Source organism: Branchiostoma floridae, chromosome 12 (genome assembly GCF_000003815.2).
Source record: "Branchiostoma floridae strain S238N-H82 chromosome 12, Bfl_VNyyK, whole genome shotgun sequence".
NCBI lineage: Eukaryota > Metazoa > Chordata > Leptocardii > Amphioxiformes > Branchiostomatidae > Branchiostoma > Branchiostoma floridae.
Genome location: NC_049990.1, coordinates 22,452,636 through 22,460,716, shown reverse-complemented (window position 1 = coordinate 22,460,716; position 8,081 = coordinate 22,452,636). Strand labels below are relative to the sequence as shown.

At 40.6% G+C, this 8,081-nt stretch overlaps 1 protein-coding gene across 1 annotated transcript in view; it reads right to left on the bottom strand.

The window, feature by feature from the left end:
* The window catches only part of LOC118427198 (acid-sensing ion channel 1B-like), a 71,360-nt gene that overhangs the window by 4,987 nt on the left and 58,292 nt on the right, over nucleotides 1–8,081 (bottom strand). The gene's annotated exons all lie outside the window — the stretch shown is intronic.

Below are 8,081 nucleotides of genomic sequence, written 5' to 3'. Positions count from 1 at the left end.
TCAGTCACAGGTGTAGTTCCCTGCTGTTACTGCGTCTGTGAAAATATCGTAAGGCATAAGCACTTTGATACGCCAAAAAGTAGTTACTCAAGCAACTGGATATGATTTTGGAAACGGTCAGACCTTCCGATTACTATCCAGTAGTTTTCGTCACGGGATAGAAGTTGAAACGTCTGACAAAATCATATCCAGTTGCTTGAGTAACTACTTTTGGGCGTATCTTATCACCTGTATGTCTAACTTACATCGAAGTATAAGCACCTTGACTTTTACTATGACCTAGACACTCATTGTGTACCCATGGAAGCGCATTTTAAGTTTATATCCAACTAAATATGTAACTCAAAACACATCCAACACTGACTGTTATCATTTACGCCTGGATCACATAAGAAGCTCTTCGAGCTCTTTTTTTCCGTTTGAACCGCTATTATTTCAACCAAATATTTGTCTACTTTTCTTGTTAATTTGATGTCAATCTCAACACTTTGAAGCATATTGTAGCAATTTCTTCTATGATTGTGACACTTTTGCCGCAATGTAGTTACTAATATCCCTTTGTGCTTAGACTTCATTTGGCATATAAACGTCCGACTGAAGAGGTGAAGACTTACTTATAGTATCCAGTGCGCAGTTTGCTATCGCTTCCGGCTCACAGTAGTCATTGCCACCTGAAATAGTTTTAGAAAGAAAAATTATCAATTTTATATCTGATTACACAATTAGACATTAAGACACACAGAAGACGTGGCAAATTTGCTGTTTTCTTTCAAAATGTATCTTCCGCCATTGCCATCACTCAGACTCATCCTCTTCATTCCGATCATCCTATTGATTGGCATAACCTCTCTGAAAATGAAAGCGTCCGAAATTCCATGTTTGGACGCCGTCTAAGAGCGTCTAAGAGCTAGAGCGTCTGAGACTGTCCCATACCGTCTGGACCCGTCACATGCCGTCAGAAACGGCTTATAATTAACCGGCAATCCTAGTCTTCTAATGACAATGTGCCCTACCATGTTATATATAGAACATTTTAAAACTCAATGCTAGTTCTTATCAAAGAAAAGAATTCTCCCTCTGATAATGAAGACACGGGTAAAGGATCAGTGAATTACTTACCAGGCAGATAGAACAGTCGGCACCCGCACTGTTCGTACACGTGGTTGGTCCCACACTCCAACAGACAGCCGGTCAGGGTGTAGTCATCATAGTACTGAAGCTCCTTGTCCTGGCACTCTCCCCAAGGCGGAATCTCATTCTTGTACTACATGGACAGCAGTGGAAAATGGTATTAGAACAAGTCAAGTTCATTAAAACCAATCACTAGTGTCATAGATCCTCAGTAGGGCTTTGTCACATACGCCGTGCGATCGTCGCACGATTTTGAGGACCGAAGACAGCATTTTGTGTAGCATGACAACTGAACTTTTTTGTGTCTTTTGACCTGGACATACTTTGGTCTTGATTTTCTTTTTGGCAGATAGCTTTGATGTAAGGTAAATGTGGGGTATGTTTGGGACCCCAGCAAATTGCTCTGGAACTGCAGGGGCGTTTTTGTCAAAACCTTCCAAGAAGAATAACGGAACAAATGAACGATGGATTTCAATGATAGTTAGCATGCAGGTAGCTCAGAAATAAATATTATTAATAGCATATAATGAATTGCAAATTATTTAAATTGGCCCTTAATTTGCATATTAGTGAGAAAAATCTATATTTGTAGTGTTCTCTATTATAGGAATAAAATGCATGTAACATATGTAATTTGTGGCAGGTGGAACATTAACCGACACCAATTATCTAACGTAAAAGTGACATGATTTTAAGTGGTAATGATTGGATTGTCAACATAGTGACTTATGTAAGTTAGTCAAAGGTGTACATAACGTAAAGTATATACGTCATGTAGATATGGAAGTCATGTTGCATAATCAGAATAATTTTGGTTAATGTTTAGTGTGTTTGGGGACCATGTTATAAAGATCTAGCTATATGTCATTGCTTTCTTCATTCATTGTCAGCTGCAGCTTTCTCCATTAATGTGTGAATGAAAATGTATTAATATACAATTAGGAATCATATTAAATGATGTGGTTAGAAAAACAAGACAAAACTAGCGCTAACACCACACCTCTATTTTTGATATCCCGATGAAGGCGTGGCTGCCCGGCCCCACAGCGATGCCCTGGGTGTCCATCTTCGGCGGCTCCTTCTGGTCGTGAATAAGAACCTTCATCCCCACATCGTCACTGCCTCCTTGCTCAGGGTCCTCGGTGTAAAATTCCTGTCAAAACAGATGTGAGAAATCAGGACATTGTCTGTGAAAAGCTTTATCAGGTCAATGGGTGAGCCTGTTGAAATTTTATAAACCCAAAATTGTTCTTGTTCTTCAATGTTTCGGTAACTAACGTCTTCTGGGATATAGCCGGGTTCATCACACGTGCGTATAAATGCCAAGTCCGAATGAGGTGCGTGTGTAGTTCTTAGACTCTACCAGGCTTCACATGCATGTAACAATAGTAGAAATGGAACAAATGTAGATAAACACATAACATAGCTGTCCGAGAAGTATGATTTGCGACCAGCTAACTCCGCTGGTATGTTATCTGGCTACATTTGTCCAATTTCTTTTTCCCCGGGACCGTCATGTGGAGCCTGGTAGAGGCCCATAAGACTCCCATATGGACCTCAAATACATATATACGCACGTGTGAACCCCCTTATAATAGCTAGTGGTGAAAACTCATGATCACACACACACATAAACAAATGGAAAAGAACGGTCCTTACGCTCTGAATGTTGAAGACGAGCTTTAGTCCATTGCCTGCCCCTGGTAGCCTCTGTCGGCGCGGGTTCTCAGGGTCTACCACGGCGTTGAATGTGTAGCAATTCCCGTAGGTTGTAAAGACGTGTTTGAAATCCTACGCATTAAAACATTGCAGTTTTTTTTAGCCTTTTCCACATTGTTTGTAGCCTGGGTACCATCCGGATAGTACTAGTAGTTCGCTCCTATGTTCGCTTCTGCTAATAGCAGAGAAGTGACTGTATATATATAGTCTATAACAAAAGTCGGAGCGAGAAGCGACTGTATACAGTGTATGATAAATGTCAAAACGAACTGCTATCCGGATGGTACCCAGCCTTGTCTGTGCCATTGTGAGCTGAGAGGTTGTTTGGGTTGGAGACATCGAAAGAAGGCCAGGGGATCTACACCAAACAAGGCCGAATCTCAGGTCACGTATAACGTATATAAGGTTTCGCAACAACTGAAAATGCCTTGCGAATCGGATTGGCTAGCTTCACGGTAGTTAGTCCATTGTGCGCATTGAACACTAAAGATCAGCAATCTCTATCCCTGCGCTTCTGTGAGTAGTATCAAAAACGTACCGCTACGGTGCACTCTTCTCCCTTGAACGTACAGACGAAGAAGTTCCAATCCTTCACCAGTTGCCACCCGGCCTCAAGTGTAGTATTCACCGGGTCCAAATCGGTCCTGGGAAAACACTTTATTGGTGAGGTGCTCTTGAACTTTTGATATTTGAAATGCAACTGTGTACGGTCTATGTGTCTTTTTTAATTGATAGTAAATATTGAGACTATAGAATTCAAATTGAGATTTACCTGACGACGGACACAAGATTGCCCTGGTCGTCTATGTACACCCCTACGGGCGGCGGCAGGTAGTATCCGTACAGCAGGGCGGACAGGTACGCCTGCGTGTCAGCCTGGAGACGGTTCTCCTCAAACCTGTGGGGAGGGAGGGGTGGGGGGAAGAAATATGTTCAGAGACATACCCGAACACTCACTCACTCACTAGCCCACTCACGCGCTCAGCTCATCAACTTACATAATCACTCCCCCAGTAACTCACTCAACTATCTCTCCTTCAGCTCGCGCACGCATGCATACACAAACGGCACGCGCACACACACACCACACACACACACACAAACAACACACGCATACGCGCACACTCGCAAACGCACACACAAACAGCAAACACCCGTCACACCGTGACAAACATACACATACACACACACACACAAACCTGAAACACTATTTATACCAACGTCACCCAAAAGATAACTTCCTTGCGAATTCGCAGAAATTACATGGTTGCTGTTGAATAACGTTTTGCTGACAGGGCGAGAATTTTTAAGTACCTGTTGAAGTTGCAGACAGTGACGGCAGGGAAGGTCAGCTCATTCTCAAACTCCAGTTTGATGTTGGTCACCGTGTTGTACTGGAGGTAGCGGATTATGCTGAAAAAGGAGTGAGAAAAACTTCCGAATTCAAAAGTAAAAAAAAAGGTTCCCAATAAGGCCAACAAACGGCACATTTCCAAACCGGGGCCCGACCGGGCTGTTTTGTGGAATCGAAAAAAAAAGAAAAAAGAAATACATACGAGGGGTGATCAATATGACAAATTGTCAAAATGTTTGATAATCATTCTCCTCCTATTTCAAGCAAAAAGAATTGGGTGTCTGACTTCCAGCAGCGCAAGTTCGATCGCACACCTCAGGTCAGGTCAATTGTCCCATTTTTTCCGTTCTCCCTTACCTAACATTACTGGGTGTCGCCTGCAAAGTAATGATCACAATGATTTGAATTTTGGTACAGATTTATATAAGACGTTATACAGTTATAATCTATGCTTCGAAATCTGAGCTGTGCTTATTATTTCTCCGCAAAATCGAGGACTTATTGATAATCCCTCGTACTTGTATAAAATCTTATATAAATGTGTACCAAAATTCAAATTATTGTGATCATTACGTTGCAGGTGACACCCAGTAACGTTAGGAAAGGGATAACGAAAAAAAGTGGACAATTGATCTGAAACCTGAGGTGTGCGGGTCAAATTGTCTGATCACACTTCACCCTTCTTTTTCTCGCCACTTACCTTCTAATTTGCATAAAACCAATGCCTGGAAAGTAATGACTCCAATGATTTGTAATTTGGAGGATATTGATAAAAGGCTTCATACTATAAAGTTGTGCCTCAAAATTTGAGTTGTGCTCATTATTTCTGGGTTAGGCCGAGAACATATTGATCACCCCTCGTACGTAAACTAAAAGATATGCAAAAATAGTGCCCAAAACTAATTTCTTTGCGTCTTGTGTAGTTTGGTGTCTTTTATATTCATATTTTTTTGGTTCCCGAAAGCTGTCCGACTGGGCCACCGTTTGAAAATGTCGCATAGTGCTTACCAAGCATTTATATGTACCTCAACAGCTGAACAGAGGGTGGAACTACAAAGGATCTAGTAGTAGGTTCCAATTCCACACTATCATATCATTATGACATTTTCCGAACTTTGGAAAAGATTATAGAATCTTGATATCACTAGATCTATTTCCAAACCGTCCAATATGTATTTTAGCGTGCAGCTTTTCAAATGTGCCACAGGATTATATCTAATATTCAGACAGGGCAGTTGGGCATTTTGAGTTACTATATTTACTAGCGTGGCTATTGTACATAGTTGCACAGTTCAGTTCATTTTGTGCACTTTTCTCCAGTCGTTTATATATATTTTGCGCACGAACACCTGCCACACTTGCTGCATCTTGTCTCCTGGGACGCTATGTGCCATGACGCACTTTATCCATCTGTTTTATGTAGAAGTATTAGTAGAAATCAGGTATTATACGTACGTCTCTGTAATCTGCCAAGCCGCCACTCCAAAGCAGGCCAGAAAGATGGTTAGCCAGATCAGTTTCAAAGTACACTTTTCGCTGCCGGACACCTTCCCTATCCCGTGGAGAGTCGTGTTGTCCGCAAAGTCCTTCTCCGGCGATGTGTCGTCGTCGTCAGCCATGACAAAACTCTGGTGAAAAATCTACTTTAACCCAGAAAAATCCTCTAAGAATCAGTTCAATGATGTCCTTGAACGTTTTTGGTAGATCAGAGCGAGTTGCTCTGAGTTAAGGCCCAACCTAGCAGGAACGGACAAGGGTATGGACCACGTAGCTATAACAACGCAGTTAAGACCTGGCAACGGGCATTTAACAAAAGTGACAATCTGACCGTATAGAAAATATTTTCAGTACGGTTCAGTAAGTTTGAACTGAAAGAATGCAGTTCCGTATCAGTTCTATTGATAAGGGGCTTCTGGTGTTTCTATCGTTTTATTTGTAACTAGAATGCGTGTCTTGAAAGCAGAAATTGGTGCGGTTTTCGTCACCCTAGACTAAACTGTTACAGCATTGCAACACTACATAGTTCTGCTTTGTCATTTGAGACCTTTTGACCTGAAGTTGTCTTTTTGCTGTTATCCAAGGAAAACCCAACATCCACCATAGCAACGTCAACATTATGCTGACCTTACATCCTTTACAAAAGACGGGCTGACTGTTTTGGTGCAGTGTTTCTATACTGGGTACGTGTTTTTGAACTGTTTACAAGAGATTTGCCACATGAACTGTCAATCTTGCAGAACGTCTTTCAAAATAGCGGATAATGGTAAAAACAATGATAATTTCGTTCTCCCTTTGATTTCATAGCAGTGTGGTGGTCTAGGAGGAAAGTGTCTACCTAGAAACTACGCATCAGTAATATATGTGATCAGTTGACTGTCTTTTGTCAATAAGTTTTGCCCATTTATGACGCAACTAGAGCATTACGTCATGCTGGTAGTGTTGACGTTTTGCGGTGAAACTGATTGGTTCAATATATCCACATCTAAAATAAATCTATTTTGATTATATTACCTTTAATTTTCATATACCACCAACTATTTTGGTCTTTGATAAACATAAAACTCTGCATAAATGTGTTATGTGTAAAAGCTTGGTAAAGTTAATCTTATTGGTCTGATGAAGTTAAGATCGGTAATTATCCCTCCAGCTTAATATCCAATACGTTTGCTAAGAAGTGAGGAACATTGCCACTGAGAGCCTGATCGAGGATAATTGTCGTTGTGCCAGATCCTTGGTACTACTGCAACAACTATCGTTCATGTCGTGCTTTTCGTTTAAAAACTACTGCCAATCACCAAAATAAGACGCTTGAACGCGTTTTACTAGTAAAAGGCATATGCGAAAACGTTGTTGTGAATGCGAAGCTCTCCCAAGGCAATTTGACCAATGATATTAGGTGTACTGCATTGGGTGTAGTACGTCCGTTACAGTTGCAGTCTTCTGAGTCAACTTTGTTTGGAGGACTCGAGGCGGTTTGCAAATGGCGTTAAATGGGCAGAATGTTTACAAATGCATATGGTCGGCTGGAATCTTCGCAGCATGTGGTAGTACGTATACAGTAATGCACAGTACTGCAAGTGTGATCTGGGTAATATTAGGTCAACAGGTGGAGGAATACCTGTTTAATGATAATGTTTTTGATGTTTTTTTACTACAAAATGTTAACTTTTGGCAACGTCATCAAGACAGGACGGTAAAAAGGAGGTTCTAAAGAAACCAAACATGAGAATGCAATCGCAGAAGGCGAGATGGACAATAAAATAATAGCAGTTTATATTAATAATCAGATGATGGGGGTTCTCTTAAATGATAACAACATAAAGAATATCAACTCTGAATATGTGAAGTAATCTCCAAACACAAAAATATCAAAATCAACATCAAAATTCAACTCAAATTCATAGATTCATGTAAGGTACGAACCAATGTCTAAACTCTAAATATATAAAATAATCTCCAAACACAAACAATATTCAAACACAACATCAAAATTTAACTCAAGTTCACAGATTCATGTAAGGTACGAACCCATTTCTAAACTCTGAACATGTAAAGTAATGACTCCAAAGACAAACAATAATCAAACACAACATCAACATTCAACTCAAATTCACAGATTCATGTAAGGTACGAACCCATTTCTAAACTCTGAACAAAAGTAATGTAATCTCCAAACACAAACAATAATCCAACATTTGTTAGGAGTCCAAGACGGGGGAAATATAACAACCACAATCAAATAGTTCCTATTAGTAATATGAACTGTTAGATAGATTAACTCCTATGAAGGGAGGTTGACGTGATCAGCAAAAATATGCCTCTGCCTCTGAGGCGTCGCCAAAAATTTCTCCATCCACCTTGAGTTCACAGCACGGGG